The sequence below is a fragment of the Scardinius erythrophthalmus genome (genome assembly GCF_964197995.2).
Source record: "Scardinius erythrophthalmus genome assembly, chromosome: 16".
In the NCBI taxonomy this organism is placed as follows: domain Eukaryota; kingdom Metazoa; phylum Chordata; class Actinopteri; order Cypriniformes; family Leuciscidae; genus Scardinius; species Scardinius erythrophthalmus.
The window spans coordinates 8,311,792-8,332,651 of record NC_138236.1 but is presented as its reverse complement, the minus strand read 5'-3'; the positions used below and the strand labels follow the sequence as shown (position 1 = coordinate 8,332,651).

General features: G+C 42.5%; 1 protein-coding gene across 1 annotated transcript in view; it reads right to left on the bottom strand.

Moving 5' to 3' along the window:
• Positions 1-18,023, bottom strand: part of kcnj21 (potassium inwardly rectifying channel subfamily J member 21) — a 29,588-nt gene extending 11,565 nt beyond the window's left edge. Inside the window, exon 1 of the mRNA XM_081387948.1 lies at positions 17,591-18,023. The gene's annotated coding sequence lies outside the window, so the exon portion shown is untranslated. The remainder of the gene's footprint in view (positions 1-17,590) is intronic.
• Between the last annotated feature and the right edge of the window lie 2,837 nt (positions 18,024-20,860).

Sequence of the window (20,860 nt, the reverse complement as noted above, 5' to 3'; positions counted from 1 at the left end):
TGACTTGACAGTCAACATTTATCTATCTTAAAGAAAAGGCTACAAAACGTACTCAGTTACTAACGTAACCTCGGTTCTCTCTAGAAGAGGGAACGAGTACTGCGTTTTATCAAAACGCTACGGGAAAAGTCTCTTTTCACGAAACACTGAAGCAAAAAATTATCCTTTAATTTTCATATATGTAAAACGCGTTGCGGCAGCAGCAGACAGCTATGGCGAGACGGCTTGCTCGCTCATTGGCTGCTCTGCGGCAACTGCTTAAGCCTATCGAGCGAGGCCTGGGATGACATCAGGCCAATGAGGGCGCTTCGCGCCCTCCTCGCCACTTCCCGCCGAAACGGGCGTGGCTTACCTCTATAAAAGGAGCTCGAGAAGGCTGACTCACTTGATTTTGATCGCCGAAGCGAACCAGAGTGAACCGTACGCACGGCAGAGAACGCAGTACTCGTTCCCTCTTCTAGAGAGAACCGAGGTTACGTTAGTAACCGAGTACGTTCTCTTACGAGAGTCCTCTCGTACTGCGTTTTATCAAAACGCTACGGGAACCCCTTGCAAAACGCCGTGCGTGCTGGGATAAAAACACTGATCACCGGAAGCTTTTTCAGGCATACAGTGCATAATCACCAGATTGACTCACACAGAGTCAGGGAATAAGGGTGAGAGCCTTAAATCCCTAAATTTTAGCGTCGTAGAAAAACATGTCCACAGACGCAAGTATAATCATCACATAGACAGGGTAGGGAACCTGAACTAATGTGGAAAATGTAGGTCTTACACAGTTCTGCCCAAGATAGTCGGTAGCGCATAGCGCATGAGTTTCAGCGGTCTGATTAGACGGCTGAACAGATTACACCGACAAAAGCTTAGCCTGCAAGGCGGGAACCTCTAGGTTATAAAACCTGATAAATGTAGACGGCGAGGCCCAACCTGCCGCCGTACATATATCCTGTAGGGAAATCCCGCTGGACCAAGCCCACGAAGAAGCAACGCTTCTCGTAGAGTGCGCTCTGACTCCCAAAGGGCATGGAATGCCCTTGGCAGTATAAGCCAGCGCTATGGCGTCAACTATCCATCTGGATAGACTTTGTTTCGAAACAGCCATTCCTTTGGAACGTCCGCTGAACGAGACAAAGAGCTGCTCTGTCTGTCTGAAGACAGCAGAGCGGGACATATAAGCTCTTAAAGCCCTAACAGGGCAAAGAAAACTCGAGTCCCCTTCCTCACTCGATGCCGGCAGGGCAGCCAGGGATATAACCTGAGCCCGAAAAGGCGTGTTGAGGGATTTCGGCACATAGCCATGCTTAGGTTTGAGTATGACTTTAGAGTCATTAGGACCAAACTCCAAGCACGCCGGGCTCACAGAGAGCGCGTGCAGGTCGCCTATGCGCTTCACTGAAGCGAGAGCCATCAAAAACACTGTTTTGATAGACAAATGTTTGAGGCTAATAGACTGGATAGGCTCGAAAGGGGCACCTTTCATGGCCGCTAGGACCGTAGAAAGGTCCCACAAAGGAACTGAAGGAGGTCTGGGTGGATTCAGTCTCCTAGCTCCCCTGAGGAAGCGGATGACTAAATCATTCCTTCCCAGCGACTGACCCAGCGTTGAACCAAAGAACGCTGAAATAGCCGCCACATACACTTTGAGCGTGGAAGGGGATCTGCCCTTATCCAACAGCTCTTGTAGGAAGGAGAGAACCTCCGTTACCTCACATTCGAGGGGTGAAATGCTCCGAGCTGCACACCAGCCGGAGAAAACCGACCACTTCGAAGCATAAAGCCGCCGTGTCGACGGTGCTCTAGCCTGAGTGATGGTATTCACGACTCCCTCTGTGAGACCAACGGGTATCCGTTGAGCACCCACACATGAAGGGACCACAGTTCCGGGTGTGGGTGCCAAATCGAGCCCCCGGCCTGCGAGAGGAGATCTCTCCTCAACGGCAGCGGCCATGGAGCGATATCTGCCAACTGCATCAGAACTGGGAACCATGTTTGGTTCTCCCAGAACGGAGCTACAAGCAGGACTGGGCATTTCGTTTCCCTGACCCGTTCCAGCACCTGTGGCAGGAGGGAGACGGGGGGAAAAGCGTATAACGGGCAGCGCGGCCACCTCCGGGACAGCGCGCTGTCGGTCTTTGAAAAGAACGCGGGGCAGTGCGCGTTTTCGCGGGACGCGAAAAGGTCCACCTCCGCTCTGCCGAATCTCTCCCACAACAGCCGGACTGTTTGTGGGTGTAGAGACCATTCGCCCGGGGGAACATTGTTCCTGGACAGTCTGTCTGGGCCCACATTCTGAAGCCCAGGTACATGCACTGCTCTCAGCGAGCGTAAGTTGTGCTGAGCCCATAGTAGGAGGCGTTTCGCCAGCCTGTACAGGGATATGGATTTCAGACCGCCCTGGCGATTTATGTAGGACACCACAGCCATGTTGTCCGAACGGACTATGACGTGTTCGTCCTTGATGCGGGGACAAAAACGTGTCATCGCGTTGTGCACTGCCAGCATTTCTAGGCAGTTTATGTGTAGGAGCTTTTCTCGTTCCGACCACAGGCCGAAGAACGGTCTGCCCTCGAGCAGAGCTCCCCATCCCGAGGTGGATGCGTCTGTCGACACCATCCTCACTCTCGAGGAAGTCCCCAGGCTTACACCTGATTGGTACCAGTCGTCCGCCGTCCAAGGCGCCAGGGCTGAAACACAGCTCTGATCGACCTTGAGGCGTAATCGACCGGTCGCCCACGCTCTGCGCGGTACCCGCGTTTTCAACCAGAACTGCAGCGGGCGCATGCGGAGCAAGCCCAGCCGGAGAACTGACGATGCTGAAGCCATGAGACCCAGCATCTTTTGAAACTTCCTGAGCGGGGTGACAGCGCCGCGGCGGAAAGACCTCGCCGCGCGCTGAATGATCAACACGCGCTGTAGTGACAGCCGCGCTGTCATAGACTGTGAGTCCAGAACGACGCCCAGAAACAAAATCGTTTGACTGGGGTTCAATGAACTCTTTGTCCAGTTGACTGTGATACCAAGATTCTCGAGGTGATCGAGTAAAATGGTTCTGTGCTCCACGAGCTGTGATCGTGATTGAGCTAGGATCAACCAGTCGTCCAAATAGTTCAGCACTCGCATGCCTCTGAGTCTGAGAGGAGCGAGCGCTGCGTCCATGCATTTCGTAAATGTACGGGGTGCTAGGGACAAGCCGAATGGCAGGACTGTATACTGGTATGTCTGACCCTCGAAGGCGAATCTCAAGTATCGCCTGTGGTGTGACGCTATTTGTATTTGAAAATACGCGTCCTTCAGATCTATTGACATGAACCAGTCTTCTCGGCGAACATGCGCGAGAATTATGCTGGTTGTGAGCATTTTGAAACTGCGTTTCACCAATACTCTGTTCAACCGTCTTAGATCCAGTATGGGTCTGATACCGCCGTCCTTTTTGGGGACTAGAAAGTATCTGCTGTATAGCCCTCCTTCGCTTAGAGCTGGGGGAACGCGCTCTATCGCCCCTTTGCTTATCAGTTTTGATATTTCGGCTCGAAGTAGGTGAGCTACTTCCAACGAGACCGTAGCGGGGAGGGCGTCGACAAAACTGTAGCGAGAAGCCTCTCTTTATAATGCCTAGCACCCAGTCCGAAACCCCTGGGAGCGCTGCCCATGCTTCTGCATGGCTGGCTAGGGGCTGGATACGGAGCGCACTCTGATCGCCGTGCGACAGAGGTGCTTCGGGGGATACAAACATAGGCGTTATGCCTGTGGCATTTGAGGCGGGGCGCGCGCTTAATACAGCGGGCGAGACGCTCGTCCTCGACCTTACTACAGTGCTTAGCTGAGTGAGGGAGGACTGAGAAAGTCTCATAGGACCCATGTGAGCGAGTAGATGTGGGCTGGGAGCGGGCACATTTACTGCTTTGGGCGCGGCGTCTGCCTGAGCAGAGCGCGCGCTCACAGTTCTCGTTTTTACAGAGAGCCTGTGATGTGTTAGACATAGTGTTCGTGGGCACTGGGAAGTGGGCACTCTCACTATGCTGGAAGCGCAACCGACCTGAGTCGATTTTATGTGCGCGGGCCCTACGTGTAGGGCTGTGCTTATGTGTAGTGATGGGCACTGAGGAGTGGGCATCGAGACTACATTTATAGCACCATCGGCCGTGGCCGGGACACCAGAAAACACACTCTTTTCGAGATTTATCTGGGTAGCCGTGAGAACGGCTTTTGCGTGCAGGCAAGCGGGCGGCAGTGCAGGCTTGCTCTCTGCAGAAAACACTGGAACAGTCGCAAACCTTGGGACTGAAACAGCGGGGCGCTTGGGTGGGAGGCCGGCCGCAACGGGACTCACACACCTGCGCTTTCCCAGGCTTGCTAGGACTTCTTCGGCACTTCCGGTTTTACCACAACCCTCGATCGCGGCCCGCGCGAAGAGGGGCGCCGGGCGCTGGACCGAGAGCGGGGCCTCGAGCTGCGCTGTTGTGGCTGCTGCGAAGAGGCGGCCGAAGGCGGGGGCTGAGGCTGAGAGCTCCGCGGGGTCCGTTTGTCACGAACCGCTGCAGAACCGGAGCGCTTCGGTAGGAAGTGCTTGAAGGCTTGAGACGCTTTCTGGGCCTCGGTAAATCTCTCCACGAACTCGGAGAGAGAAGAACCAAAAAGGCCGGTGGAAGACAGCGGGGCATCGAGAAACGCAGTGCGCTCGGAATCGGCCATCTCCGTGAGCGTCAGCCATAAGTGCCTCTCAGCGACAGTGGCGGAAGCCATACACCGTCCCATGGCTTGTGCGGCGGCTTTAGTAGCTCGGAGCGTGAGATCTGAAGCGCTCCTTAAATCCGCGATGCAGATAGCGTCAGGTCCCATCTCGTCCAGCTTACGGAGGAGATCACCCTGGTAAATCTGCAGCGTAGCCATGGTGTGTAGCGATGACGCGGCCTGCCCAGCGGCGGAGAAGATTCGCGCGAGCAGCGTCGACGTCATGCGGCAGGCTTTGGAAGGCAACACCGGTTTAGTCCGCCGTCCAGCAGAGGGCGGGCAAAGGTGGGTCGCTATCGCCTGTTCCACCGGCGGAAGAGAGAGGTAGCCTCGGTCACTGGCATTATCCAGAGAGGAAAATGCGGGTGACACAGATGAGCGCGTCCGCGCAGAGTAGGGCGCGTTCCAAGCCTTCGCAACTTCTTCGTGTAACTCAGGAAGAAAAGGAGCGGGCTTAGATTCCGGAGAAGTGCGCTCACCAGGGAGGAAACTACCATCCAGCCGGGTTCGAGAGGGGGGCTCCGGTGCAGACCACTCGAGGCCGAGGCTCGCCGCGGCCAGTGCGAGTACCCGCATGAGCTCCGTCTCAATGTTGGCTCTCGTTGAGGGCTTGCGGGCAGGAGGCGCGAGATCCTCAAAGCTCGCCCAATCCTCGCTGCCTGAAGCTAGCAGAGAGCAGGAATCCTTCTCCCCCGACGCGGCCTCTGAACCGACTTCCTCTGATGAAGCGGCGGCAGACTGCGGGCGCTGAGCATCAGGAAGTGATTCGAGAGAGGCCGGTGAAGCTGGCGGGCGAACCGGCGAGCTTGGTCGGGCTGGAGCGGGTTCCGGGACCCGCTGCGAGCGGCGCTTTTTACGGCGCGGCATCGCGGCGGTGAATGCAGGCTTGGAAAAGGATGCCAGGCGAGTCCTCAGAGTCACCATCGGCAAAAGCTCGCAGTGAGGGCATCCGCCGTCAGCGAGCGCGAGCGCTGCATGGTCCTCACCCAGGCAGGAAACACAGATGACGTGCTTGTCTCCCTCGGTGAGTGGGGCTCGGCACGAGCCGCAGGAAGGCATCTTGAAAAAGACGCAGCTCTCTTAGGGGTGAGTGTTGCGAAGAACACACACACACACACACAGAAAAGCAATAATATGAAAAGGATATAGGCGTCGGAAAGCGCAGCAGGTACGGCTGTAGAAGGCGGCGTTGGCCAGCGGCTTCGAGGGCTCGTCCCGCTGATGTGCTTGCTTCAACGACGCTGCTTCCGTGATCCAGCGATGCGTGCGCTTCGCTGAAGAGATTAAAATCAAGTGAGTCAGCCTTCTCGAGCTCCTTTTATAGAGGTAAGCCACGCCCGTTTCGGCGGGAAGTGGCGAGGAGGGCGCGAAGCGCCCTCATTGGCCTGATGTCATCCCAGGCCTCGCTCGATAGGCTTAAGCAGTTGCCGCAGAGCAGCCAATGAGCGAGCAAGCCGTCTCGCCATAGCTGTCTGCTGCTGCCGCAACGCGTTTTACATATATGAAAATTAAAGGATAATTTTTTGCTTCAGTGTTTCGTGAAAAGACTTTTCCCGTAGCGCTTTGATAAAACGCAGTACGAGAGGACTCTCGTAAGAGAACCCTGTACACGATTTTGTATTAGCCTCATCTCTCTTACAAATCCGTATAACGCTTTATTTCCACATTATTGATCTTGTTCACTGACTGCAGAATTCCACATCTGTTACCACAAGTTAGCCATTAGCTCACAGGTCTCCAGTGACACTGCAACTCTCTGCCCAAGCATCACCCAACAGCACCGACAGCAGGTGCGGGCGAGTACCAGTGGGTTTCTTCATAGCACACAAGTGAAAGCAATATTAATGATGGTGGGCTCCATGGGGAACATGGAGCAAGGCAGGCTGTGATAGATGGGGACAGACGGCACCCACTAGGAGATCCGACATATGTATGTATCATGTATCAGATATGAATCAGACATACATACACGGGTCCAGAGAGAGAGAGAGGATAGAGGGAGAGAAAGTGACATAATTCAAATGCAGATAAACTAAAGCAATGTGAAATGATTTATTGTGTGAACTAATTAATTATTTATGCAGTGCTAATATCTTGACTTGGTTGTTTTTCCATTATTGTGGCATGACAAATTTCCTGTGCAAGATTAAAAGGTGTATAACAAATATCTTTAGGAGCCAAGAAGACAAATCGTCCCTATTTACAATAGCAGGACCATAAACAAACTCAATACATGTTGCTGAATATTTTCAATGTATCCTTCAAGCGATAAAAAGTTATTTTGCTGGTTACTTGCTATTTTTGCTCCTCCAATGATAAACAAACTACAGCATAATTACCCATTTCATCTCCAAGCAACAAATAGTAGAGGTGTTACTGATTGAAACAATGGTTTTCAATGAATGATTTGAGTGAATGATTCAAAGACGGTGTTCCTGAATGAATCAGTGGCTGAATTCGGAACTGCATGTGAGCATACTACTCTCACTATAACTGCAATACACTCTTACTAAAAATAGTAAGAGTAGTTTGTCGTTATGAATTCAGAAAGTGTTTTTGAATGAATCGGTTACATGAATGATTCAGTGACTCACTCAAAAAGACAGTGGTTGCATCCGAAATCGCATTCTTTCCTACTGAATAGTAGGCGAAAAACAGTATACGACAAAAGAACTATGTATAATGGACACTTTACTATCCCATGAGGCCACGGGAGCGGATTTGTGAATGGCAGTGAAGCGACACAATTGCGCTGGTAGGTCACATGATAATGACAACATGGTGAATGTATTACATCCGAATTACATTCATACTACACATATTCATACTATCTAGAACATATTTTTTTAGCACTCATTGTACTTATTCAAAATACAGTAAGTACCTCCTCAAGAGAGTATGCGATTTCAGATGCAGTCACTTGTTTCATTCCTGAATGAATCAGTTGAGTAATTGAATAAAAAAAAAAAAAATCACAATCAAAACTGCCACGCATTGCCATATCGATGTAACCTGGTAAAAGAGTCACTGAAAAATCTCTGTAACTGTTGTATATAAAAATATTAAAGGGTTAGTTCACCCAAAAAATTAAAGTTCTGTCATCAATTACTCACCCTAATGTTATTCCAAACCCATAAGACTTTCGTCCATCTTAGGAACACAAATGAAGATCTTTTTAATGAAATATGAGCAATTTCTGTCCGTTTGTTGACAGATACGCAACTGACACTTTTGACACTTCCAAAAGTTCATAAAGAGATTGTAAAACTAATCCATAGGAATTGAGTAGTTAAGTCCAATTTTTCTTAAGAGACACGGTCATTTTATGAATTTAGGCTTTTTTAGACTTGAACAGATTGAATATAGGCTTTTGATTCACCTATAAAAACATGAGGGTGAGTAATTGAAGACAGAAATTTCTATCCCTTAAAATATGTTATAATATTTAAAAGTTTATTTATGTTTCAATATGATGAACTAAATACAAATAAATATTTTGCCATTCAAAAGTTTGTGGTCAGTAAAGAAGTCTCTAATTTAAGGCTGCATTAATTTGATAAAAACAAAAACAGTAAAAACAGTAATATTTAAAAATATGGTTATAATTTAAAATAAATTGTTTTGTATTTGAATATCTTTATAAATGTGTTTTATTTATCCTGTGATGGCAAAGCTCATATGCTGATTTGGTGTTTAAAAACATTTCTATCAGTGTTGGAAAACCGTGATACATTTTTGTAACAATGGCTTTACTGTGCGTCACTTAATAACAATATTAATTTCTTTAAAGCTACACAGTGTAATTTTTTAAGTTGATTCTTAGCAAATCAAAATAATATGTGTAATAAATAATTCTTTCAAAATAATATGTGCTCATTAATGTGTAAATACTTATACCAACTAATCAAGTATTCTCGTAAGCGTAGAATCTGCCATCTAGAATACATACGAGCGAGTTCCTCGAATGGCGGAAGCCATTTTGCGCCTCCATCTTGAAAATACATTAGCCAAAGAGGGACATACCTGGAAATTCAAGCTTCGCCTTTCGCATTTTTACACTCAGTGGCACCGTGACGAATGCGAGAGGGAGATTACTCGCGACTGCCGGCAGATTTGAAATAATACGGCCACCGTAGGAGTTAAAACGCCCTTGGAATGGGAGGGGCTAGAAAGTAATATTCAGTTGGTACTTGGTAGTCATAAACGATTTCACCGCTAGATGGGAGAAAATCCTACAAAGTGTAGCTTTAAAAAAAAAAAATCTGATGCCAAACTTTTCAATGGTAGTGTAACCTATATATTGACTAACTATTACAGTTACAGTTGAATTTCTATTCATTTTAATTGAACTTACTTTCAAATTTGAGTTGCAAACTTGCAACTCTGTCTTCTACCTCATTTTAAAATCAAATGAAATCCAGGAAATTAAATTGGGATTCTTAATTTAATTCCAAACAGCACACAAACCCAGGCTTTACCAGAACTTTAGTGTGGAATTTCATATACTGGAACAATGAGTCCGATACCATTAAAGAGGCTTTGCCATATAATTGAATAAGTGCTGTGGGCAGACACAGACGCTAGGGTTGACCAAACTGCAGAGACAGCAGCAATGCTTCCTGCTTTTCATTGTCTGTAGCTTATCCTAAAGTCAACACAAACACAAACTGATTTCATCTGAACTGGATCACCGGACATTTACAAAGCAATTCATCTTCTGTCACTTGCATGTTCGCTGATTAAATATTTCGACTAATTTCATTATGCTTTCATGTACCACTAAAAGTGCAGAAAATGCCAAACTTCGTCAGGTTTCAGCAAATCAGAACCCCAGGGCTGAATTAACCAGGACACTGTCCTCTCTGCCATAGCTACATCTTGCAGCTCGGCCACAACTGTGCCACTGTCACTCTGCCTAAACTGGTGCATCATCACAAACAGGAACACTGGATATCACCAGGGGTCATTGTAAAATATCACCAACTGGAGTGAGCAGCAGGAGAGCACTCTTGTTCCTCTGTGCCTCTCACTGAGACGGAGCAGAGCGAACAACCATGACAAGCCGGGAGAGATTGAAGCACTTTGCGTCTTTTTGATCATGGTTTCATTATGACTTGAATCTCTACTGGGCTGGAACGATGTGTTGACATTATCGATTACGTCAATTAAACACTGTATATATTCATCCCTAATCCCCGGTCGTGTTTCACAATTCACACAAAACTCTAGAGCAGATACTAGTGGATAGTATGGCAGCGCCGCTTAGTGAGTGCGTTAAATAATCAAGTAAAATCGAGACGTGAGTTCATCCATCAGAGAACCAACAAGGACTGTAAATGCTTAGTAACCGAGTGCAAAGAGTACGTTTGAGCTGCGTGCCTTTTGGAGCTAAACGCAAATAATTTCTCCATCTCCGTGAGTAAACTAAACCTGTCATGATTATACAGTTCACTGTGGCTCTCACATTATATGAGGTGGCAGACAGCTAGTGGTCCAATGTGATCCATTCATTCAGTGCAGGTTTGTCGAGAATGTGGTTGTGTATACATTGGTTGTCTAAAAAATGTATATAAATAATTTAAGCGCAATAAATATTAAATGTTTTACTTATGTTTTATTTAAATGTTTGTTCTGATTTTTCAAAAAGAACACACACACATATATATATATATCAAAGTCTGGGTCTGAGATAAGAGTAAAACAATAAAACCTATACATAAAACACATTCAAATAGCAACAAAAAAAATTGCATGGTAAAAAGTTTCCGAGACAGTTTTACCGTGACCTTCATTAAAAAATGCCAGACGGAGAAGACATAAAAATGACTATAATGCTGAAATCCATTGCACAGTGCTCGAGGAAAGATCCATTGAGATGGCTTAGACTGATCTCCGCCACAGGCTCTGACCTTCACGCAATCCACCGTTGTTTAAATGTGAAAAGTCTTACTTCACTTGCTTTATGATCTACAATCAGTGGTGAAAAAGCCTCTGACTACCTCAAGGGCAAAAACAGGCTTTTCTATTGCAGACCCATCCAACACTTGGGGACTGCAGAGCAGTGGCATATAACACTAACTCACTGACTGCTCCCACCATTTGCATAATTACCTTTTGAACAATTTTTACATAATCCCTCTGTTTCTGAGATAGACTGGATCATCATTGCCAATGATGCCTGGAGAGTTCACCTTGAGTTCAACATTTAGCTGTGGTCTAATTGCATCATGGATGTCCTGTGTGTATTCAAGTATTAAACTGCACTACATGCTACATGCATCCACTGACGACTCTTCAACCTTTGCTAATGCTGACATGAGGAAAGGTCTGATGCTCTGGAAGCTTGCCTGGACATTAAATTGGATTTCATAACCTTTGATATGTCAAACCACTGAAGCTCTAGTTTTTTCTTATTTTCGTTTTCGTTTTCATCACACTTCTAATGGTTCTAAAGCACCAAATGGAAATACAATAAAACCAAAATAGATAAACAGCTTGAATATTTGATCTCTACATGTGGGCGGGAATGAAACGGCCCTTTCCACTGATTGGTCAACCAAAGATCAAACCGTGCCATCATCAGAACTTCCTCAGTTCCGCGCAACAGAATAATAGTCATCTGCTGCTACAGGTGTATGGATTATTAAAACTGAATTGCATACATTACATTGCATAATTTTGCAATGAAATTGCACACTTCATCTTTAAGACAGTACAGCCTACTGAATGGACTGTATGTTGAGCCTTGTTTTCATTCACAACAAATTAAATATGGCATCTACTCTGAATAAAGTCCAAGAAAAGTTATACAATGTAAAAATATATTTTTATAATTTATCACAAAATTGTTTCTTTTGTCAAAACAACTTAGATCATTTTTCATGGTTCAGATAACAATATTTTGAGTTTCTGTTGATTAAACCAATCTCTTGTATTAACTCAATTTTTTTATTTCAATTAACTTAAAAATTAAGGCAACCAGGTTACTTACTTTTTTAAGTTAAACTAACAATAATTATTTTACACTGTATCAATTTGGTAGAAAAAAATATGCTTGAAAATAAATGAGGTTCTAATTTTTTAGCAATCAAATCTATATACAATATTGTTCAAACGTTTCAGTTTCCACAAAAATATTAAGCAGCATAACTGTTTTCAACATTGATAATAATAAGAAATGTTTCTTGAGGATTAAATCAGCATTAGAATAATTTCTGAAGGATCATGTGACACTGAAGACTGAAGTAATGATGCTGAAAATTCAGTTTTGCATCACATAAATAAATTAGATCTGAAAATATATTTTAAAAAAGACAATTATTTTAAACTGTAATAATATTTCACAAAAGTACTGTTTTTACTGTATTTTTGATCAACTGAATGCAGCCTTGGTGAGCAAAAGTTTAATTGACTTACAAAACTTACTGACCCCAGACGTTTGAACGGTTGTGTAAATCCTATATAATATTTAAGTAGAACTACAGTGAAAAACTAAATAACATCCACATACAGTCAGTTCAAAATAAGGCAGGAGGGATAAAAAGCAGGAGGGAAAATTTTCCATCATATACGCTGTCAGAATGGAGATGGTCTCTCATTATGCACTTGTCTATTTACAAAGCCCTTTTATCAGCAACGGAGGGCATCTTCATCTCAAGCGATAAAATTATTTGCTTGTATCTGGCAGCTGTCTATTCTCTGCAAAACAACAGATACACACAAGCGAGTGGAGAGGAGAGAGCCGTCCGACACGGCCCAAAAATAGACCTGCATTTACAAAGCTTTTGGTTCACTGATGCCACTCCACTCGTGTAGAGTAGATAAGGGTTCGGACAACATAATTTCATACATATCATCTTATGTAGCTTTCAATAAATGAGAAGAAAGCTAAATCAAAATCTTTAAAGGGATAGTTCAGCCAAGTCTTTCTTCGATGGCACAAAACAACATTGGACCCCACTGATTTTTAATGTGTGAAGAAAAAAAAATATATTGGTTAATAAATGATGACAGAATTTTAAGTTTGGGGTGAACTATCCCTTTAAAGGAGAACTCCGGTCAATTTTAACATTGAGCTCATTTTTTTGTACATTTGGAGTGCTGTCAATACAGAGAACAACGACAAAAATCGGTGTTGCCTACACCGAGTTATTCTATTTTTAAAATTTGCACCCTATTGACTTCAATGGGGCAAGTAGTAAGCCTGCTTTTTAGCCTCTTAACATCCTTGATGTGTCATTACAAGTGCACAGAAAATGTGAGTGATTCCTTCCGAGTGAAAAATTGACTTAAATGTTAGAGATATTAATAAAAATGAAGTTAATTCAGCCAGCGCTCATACCTCTGTTTACATCCTGTTTTCGGTGGAAGGCCATAGTAATCGATTGTCGAGTTCACGCGCGTGATCATAGGCACTAAACCTATGCGCGTGAACTCGACAATCGATTACTATGGCCTTCCACCGAAAACAGGATGCAAACAGAGGTATGAGCGCTGGCTGAATTAACTTCATTTTTATTAATATCTCTAACATCTACTGCAGTCAGATTCACCCGTGTTCACTCGGAAGGAATCACTCACATTTTCTGTGCACTTGTAATGACACTTAAAGGATGTTAAGAGGCTAAAAAGCAGGCTTGCTACTTGCCCCATTGAAGTCAATAGGGTGCAAATTTTAAAAATAGAATAACTCGGTGTAGGCAACACCGATTTTTGTCGTTGTTCTCTGTATTGACAGCACTCCAAATGTACAAAAAAAATAGCTCAATGTTAAAATTGACCGGAGTTCTCCTTTAACTAGGGTATTTTTCCCTCTCTTCTGAGACCCATTTGAAAAAGTTTGAGCCTTGGATTTCCTTTGGGTAAGGGATGTCCTCTGGGAAAACTGCTTGTCCTGTTTCATTTTGAGTTTAATTACAGCCTTGGGTTACATTCTATGTCTCCATTTAGTCTCAAATGACTAAAAGAGCGCTTAAAAGAACCTGAACAGGGCCTTACAGTTTCCTCATTAATCTATGGAGCCGGAAGGTAATCCATTACATTTATGAAGTGCTATGGGTCTCTTTTAGCCTGAGGCGAAAATGATTACCTTAAAGAATGACGCTTGTCTCCATTCAAATAGTAATCAACTGAGGCTATGATGGGATAAACTTATATTTCTCATTATGTCTTTGACAATTTCAATATACCAATTTATTGCACATGCACGGGAGCAATTTTAAACACATTATTAAATAAAGATAAAGCACATTTCTGTCATGAATTCTACAGCTAACACTATAAAAGACTTGAATTTTAAATATTCCACCTTTTAAATCACCCAACAGTCCCTCTGTTCTCTCAAACAGAGTTCACACTAAGAGTGTAACCATGTCTCACTTAAGTTCACAGACACCTTGGGGTTTGTGCTACATTGTAATGGAGCTGTGATCTCCATAAGTGAGACTCGACGCACGTTAGAGGAAATGGGCAGCGCATCTCACCCTGAGTTGACCTTGACACAAGCAAAAAAACAACAACAATGTGAGCCGGGATGCCCAGCCAAACAAAAGCAGCACCGCTTGAGTCTATCTCCACTGCTGATGTCAAATATCCTGATGGCTATATGTGGGGAAACAGACGAAGTATCACAGTTTTCCCTGAGCATTTCCATCACACTGCCTTTTGAGAGAAAACTAATGCAACTTTGGGTTAGTTGCACAACCTACTTTAAAGCAAATATGCATTTATGGACCTCATTGTATTGCAGACCTAGTCTCTGTTGTTTCACGAACGATGCAAGTCTTTGTTACAGTATGTGATTGTCTTTAAGTGCTGTAATCAGAGCTGTGCATCAGTGTGCTTAAAAAATGAAAACATGTGGGAAAGATATTTGGTTCCTGCGAGGAAAAAAAATGCTGGGTGAACAAAGTCAAGAGGTTTACATGAGTTAATTTATGCGGAAAGTATGGAGTTTATTTCTGGTAATAAGTGGCACAAAATGAAGGGATTGCTTCAAAGACATTGTTCAAAATGAGAATTCTGTCATCATTTACTATGTTGCTCTAAACCAGGGATGTCCAATCCTGCTCCTGGAGGGCCACTGTCCTGCAGAGTTTAGCTCCAACCCCAGTTAAACACACCTGAACCAGATAATCAAGGTCTTACTAGGCATTCTAGAAACTTCCAGGAAGGGGTGTTGAGGCAGGCTAGAGCTCAACTCTGCTGGACAGTGGCCCTCCAGGACTGAGTTTGGACACCTCTGCTCTAAACCAATTCGGGTCTAAGAAAGTAAAATTGCAATTTGATTTGAGACCATCTTTATTGACTATTTTTCTTCATCAGAACACAAAAGAAGTTTTTTTTTTTTAAACTGTTTATATCCATACAATAACAGTCAGTGGGAACCAAAACGATTCAATTGGACCTCATTGACAGTATGGACAAAAAACACAGAGATGCAAAATATATTCTTTCATGATTCACAGAAGAAATTAAGTCATACAGGTTTGGAAAAACACAAGGGTCAATAAATTAAGACAGAATTTTTGGTTCAACTATTCCTTAAAACAATACCCTCTCCCTCTCTCTCTCTCTCTCTCTCTCTCTCTCTCTCCCTCTCTCTCTGCATTTCTCAAACTTTTAATTTTTTATGATGCATCTGAAATGCTCAAATCTCTCTCAAACTACCCTTATATTAGCAGTAAATAACTGCACTTGTCTTTAGTAGACATAATTTCAGTCAAGTTCTAAGATAATATGCCAAATCCAATCCAAGACTGAAGAAATTTAAATATAAGCATTCCCCTGTATGTCCCAAAATGCCATCTAAGCAGCATCCTAATACACCTCATAAAAGATTTAGTGGTAGACCTCATAGCGGCTGGATGTTGTTCGCCTTTGAAACAATGTGCACCCAACATATGCCACTGCACTGGCAAGGGAAGAAAAAACAACAACTAAATTTGCCTGTAGGTCTGGTGAGACTTTGCCTTTTTAAAAACATTAATATGACAAACAGGGTTTGATGAGCTCACCATTCCCAAGGCTCATTCCCTGTCAGTTCGAGAACGATGATTTATTCAATAGCCTCCTAGAAGCGTGAGTGACAAACAGTCGGCTCCTGTACTCCCATAAAAACCATGCTCAGGTTTATGTCTGAATTAATCATTCATGCATGTCAATTATTTAGGCATACATGCAATTCTGATAGAGAAAGTCCCATGTTTCAGAAGACAGCTGTGAACCACATGTAGAAAAATCGATAAACGTCACGGTTATTCAAAAATATCTGAGTATTCTAATGACATTTGATTTGTAAAACATTTGAAATGTCATAATTTTCAAACATTTGCAAATAATTCATTATATTATAGTATATATTTCACAAGTGCCTGATTCTTTTTGGAGGCTCTTACAATTGTAAAAGTGACTTCTGCATTTACCCCCAGTTTCACAGATAAGGCTTATACCTTGCATGCTTGTTTGAGCTGTTTGAACTGAAAGCAACTTGCACTGACATATCTTAAAAATATGTCATTGCCATTGTTTTGTCTCAAAATGCACACCAGTAATGTTTTTTTTCTAAGGCATGTTTATTAAAGATACATAAATGTCCTAATTGAACTAAGGCCTAATACTGGCTTAATGCTAAGACTAGTCTTACAAGTTAGTCATCAATTTTTCATTTCATATCTTTTTCATGTCAGTTACATAAAAACGTAGATTGGTCTAATTTGATACCGAAAAGTATGTCTGATTGTCCCTTGACTAACTGCTAGTTGTTCACACTAGTTCTTAAGACACCGTCTTAACATAATGGCTATTTATGCAACTGAGGCCTTATGTTATAGCTCAGGATAGTCATTAGTAAAGGATTAACTGTGCATTTCCGTGTATCGTCATCAGACAACCAGTGTTGTCATGATGTAAAGAGCTGGAAATATAACTGAGCACCCTTGGGCAAAGAAGGGGTCCTTCACCAGCTGAGGAAGGGAAGTGCCAATGAAATAAATGGAAACACTTAAAGCCAGTTAGTCACCAGTTCAACCAATCAGAAATGTGTATGTGTAGAAATATAAAGGATTTACAGGACAAAAAAACAACAAAAAACAACAACAACAACAACAACGTGAGCTGGGATGCCCAGTCAAACAAAAGCAGCACTTAGCAAGCACTTAGATTAAGTAAAATTTCAAGACAGATAAATATCAGATGCCAGAACTTGTCTCATCTGAATTGTGTTGAATTTGCTAAATAACATCTAACAAAAAAAAAAAAGAAAACCCACACTGCTGACCAGACTGAGGATTTAAACACTTCTCAAATACCCAAAGAGGTTACACAAAAAGTGTATACATTTTCCACACTGTTATGATTTAACCTTGCTAACATACTATATCAATTTGATATTTGTTTCCAAGCTGTATATGCTGGCTGAATTAAAATGTTTTAATTGTAATTATATGAATTGAAATAGTTCAATTCAAAATAAAATGAGGGTGGCGAAATGGCATAATAATCAAGTGAAATGTAGGCATATGACTACAATAAACAAAATAACTAAACAGTAACAAATGACTGTTTTAATCAGTAGTGAGGTATAGCATCTTTGTACTCGACATGAACTTACACAGTTTTGGGACAAATAGTAGGTTTTTAAACTACTTTAATTTGAAGCAGACGAATATGGGAATATTATACAAAAGCATGAGACATAGCAGAAAAACAACAACACCTGGTTACAGATGTTAAAACTCCTCGGAATTACACTGAAAACAGGCGAACTGTCAAAAGCGCGTCAATAAAATGTAAATCTTGAAATATCAACAAAACAATCATGCAGCAATTAAAGTCAATAAAAATGAATCGAAATACTCACTTTCGTAGTTTAACTTAGTTCCGTGCTTTGCTTCCCAGTGCCTCTCCAATCTGAGCTCATTTAAAGAGAAGCGCGCGCGCCAATGTTTGCTTTAAAACATTGTCTCCAAGCGTATAACAGACAATGTGTCGACGATTTGAATGTCTTTAAACCGTTTCGGGTTAAAACCACATCCCATGAAGTCAGACGAATAAAAGAATGAGTCGCGCAAAGCGCAAAGCTAGGGTTCTGGCCAGCTCTCAGTTCTCTCAGAACGCGGGCAGATCCACATGAGATGAAGGTGTGTTGGATCGTAGTGTCAGTGAGCTCGTTCACTCGCAGGAACACTGTGCATAATGATGTGGAATTGGTAGGCGAAACACAGGAGCATGTGCGAGCTCGTGATACACATGTCCCCTCCCACAGGTTCTGTCTCTCTTCCAGCGCGTGCAGCACACAGATGCATTTCTCACTTCAGGATAATTCAACAATGACGTCTGTGATGCAACTGCACAGTGAGATCAATGACAACATCTTATGTCTTATGGCAGGGGGCACATAAATGTGTAACATTAGTGATTAAGATATATATATATATATATATATATATATATATATATTTTTTTTTTTTTTTTTTTTTGGACATTTGTATTATTCAAACGGCACAAAAGCAAAAAGTACAGAATAATACAAATGCAGTGTTAAAGGCTAATTCAAATTCTGTCATCATGTAGGCTACCCATCTTCATTATTGTGGAGCACAAAATAATGTATTTTGATTGTTCTTTTCTTACAATGATAATCAATGTTTTGCCAATATTCTCTGGAATATTTCCTTTTGTGTTCTGCAGAAGATGAAGAAAAGTGAATAAATGAATTTTCATTTTAGCTGCACTATCCCTTTAAGAAAAACACATCAAGTTCTGTACTTGCTTTACACATTTATTTCTACGAAAATATTATTTTTCATGAGCCAACAGCAGGTTGTTATATGGTAGAATATTAATATTAATCATCATCGAAGTCCAACAAGTATGACATGTTACCCGTGAGTGAAACACGATAATGAGAAGCCCTGTGATGCAAAATGAATGCAATATATTTGGAAATAAAAATAAAAATATATATTTAGAGGCGAAAAAAAAGTCCTCTCTACAAATAATTCTCTATTGGAAATGTGAGATGTTTATATGGTACTCCAAGGTAATTCAAAGAATACCATGGTATTATCATGATACATTCAAAACCAAAATAAAGATATGTCCAAACAAACACTAATACCATGGTACTGTTTTTTAAATATTGTGTCACTGCATACTCTGATGAATTTAGGATAATTGGGACACTTGCCCCACCCAATTATCCTGAATTCACTATATTTATATGTAAACAAAAAAGCTCAAACTGTTCAGTCAAAGGTATCAATACATTTTGTTTCATAGTATCTGCAGATAATAGCAATCGCTGACACTGGCACTATATACTTTTTTCCTTCTCCATGGTGCACATATTACGTTGTAAAAGTAAAGAGAGGAGACACCACAATTGAACCCATGGGGCCGAACTCTGCAGAGGAGGCTCAGATAGGACAGCACTTTGATGAGATAGGGATGATGGTCAGAGCGGGACATCTATGAGGCTCTAAAGCACAGAGAGGTCACTGAAGTGCAAAGCAATAATGATATGATTACCTGTGGCAATATCTCGACTTTCCTGCACATCTGCAGGGATGGCAGAACAGACGGTTTATGGAAATAGCTTCTTTTGTTATTAACTCAACCCTCGTTAGCCAAGAGACTGGGGATGATGGTCACGAAAAAATATCATGAAACGTCAAAAAATGACACGTCATTGAAAATACACTGTCATTTTTCATGTTCTCTTTTAGTCATTGACCTTCAGTTATTGTGTAGCTTCAATCTAAAACAAACATTCTTAAAGCTGCTCTAAGCGATGTTGGGTGACGTCACTTCTTGTTGACGTTCAAAGTTTTGTCAAACAAAATGGAGGCTAGCTCGACCCTCCCTCCTCCTCATCCCGTCCCCCCACCCCCCTCCCTTCCGTCCTTCCTGAAACAGTCATGAACCATTTAGAAAAACCAAACTGGATTTACCCGCCTGTCCAGCAAAAACAGAGCCACCTGAATGTCAGATTGGAAGCCCTTCTGCCGGCGGAGTTCTCGGCACCTTTTGAACGCTTTTCCGATGTAAATTCGGGACTTTGCGCGTTCCGTCTCCTTTTCCCTATTCTTTGTTATTTGTTCATTGGAATGTCATCTCTTTGGTCTTGTGTCGGCCATATCAAAATTCTCAAGAATATACAATTTTAACGTTAGTTGTTGTCGTTGTCTAGGACATCTCTCCTCTAGCTAACTTCCCTCTTCATGCTTCTCTCTCCACCACTCCCCTTCATGTGCACGCGCACTAACACCCCAACCCCCACCCCCAAATCATTCTTGTCAGTTATTGGCTGGAACACTGTTTGTTATGTTTCGTGGTCCAGGCTGGGCCAGTTTGTTTTTCTTGCCGTTTGTGGAGCCTGGGCTGTCTACAGAGACCGCGTTTTTTACAGTGTGTTCAGGGGACAGGCAGCTAGCGGATAGTGAGGAGATGTTTGCTGGATGTGACAAAAAATGGTTTGGCCTAAAAAACATGTGACATCACTTAGAGCACCTTTAAAAGGGCAAAAGCATGCAGGTACTTTTACTATGATGAATGCTTGTGTTGAGCTCAGGGCGTTATGTGGGGTATTTCACTTTTCCATTACAGCTCAAGCCTTAAGGTATATTTATTATGTCCACAAAAAACATTTTGTTTCATATTATCTGCAGATAATAGCAATCGCTGACACTGGCACTATATACTTTTTTCCTGCTCCATGGTGCACATATTACCGTTATAAAAGTGGGTAAGGGTACATTACATTACAACACAATACATTTATCAAAAGTGAGAGTAAACTTTTATAAAAGATTTATATTTCAAATAAATTCTGTTCTTTTAAACATTCAAAGAATCAAAGAACCTTGAAATTCATGGTTCCATAAAAATATGAAGCAGCACAATTGTTGATAATAAGAAATATTTCTTGAGCAGCAAATCAGCATATTAGAATGATTTCTGTAGGATCAGGTGACACTGAAGTGTAATGATGCTGAAAATTCAGTTTTGCCATCACATGAATAAATAATAATTTAAAAAATATATGTAAATTTATTTTAAATTGTAATATTTCGCAATATTACTGTTTTTACTGTATTTGTTTAAATAAATGCAGCCTTGAAACAATACA